Here is a 735-nt window from a genome sequence, read left to right on the forward strand (position 1 = left end):
TAGCAGCTTGCAAGGCAAACACCCTACCACTGTGCTACCGCTCCAGCCCTTTACTGGCCAAATCTTGAGGTGACTTGTCATTTTTGTTCACTTTCCATGGTTGGGAGCACAGATGCCCACATCTAACCTCAAGAAAAGTAAATGAAGCAATGCAGGGAAATGTAGCCTTGTCACATACTTAGGAGGAAAAGGAAATGGTATTGTGTAACCCCTCCCCCAACTTCCACCTATCTTACCTGGATGGGAGGGGTCTATAGTTGCTAATAAAGGGGTTGCCTCAGGGGAGGAGGAGATTCAGGGGAGATTCAGAAGGAGATTCAGCAAGAAGCCTCAGGAGGAAGCAGGATGGGGAGATGAGAGATGGTTGGATACAGAGAGGCTGCTCAGCTTAGAAGCCACACCTGGTGGCTAGGGCCTTGTAATAAAGCTTCATGTCTCCTGACTTTTACTGACTGCTTGTGGATCACTTCCTCACCATTATTCTGAACCCTCAGACCCGCCAGCTGGAAGGAGGTGCAGGCCAGGCCTGGCTGAGAAAGGTCTCAGCATCCATCCACCATAATCCACAACCATCTATGACTTGTTTGTTTGTTTGTTTGTTTGTTTTGGGTTTTTTGGGGCCACACCCGGCGGTGCTCAGGGGTTACTCCTGGCTGTCTGCTCAGAAATCGCTCCTGGCAGGCACGGGGGACCATATAGTACACTGGGATTCGAACCAACCACCTTTGGTCCCCG

The sequence above is a fragment of the Suncus etruscus genome, chromosome 7 (assembly GCF_024139225.1).
Source record: "Suncus etruscus isolate mSunEtr1 chromosome 7, mSunEtr1.pri.cur, whole genome shotgun sequence".
Lineage (NCBI taxonomy): Eukaryota > Metazoa > Chordata > Mammalia > Eulipotyphla > Soricidae > Suncus > Suncus etruscus.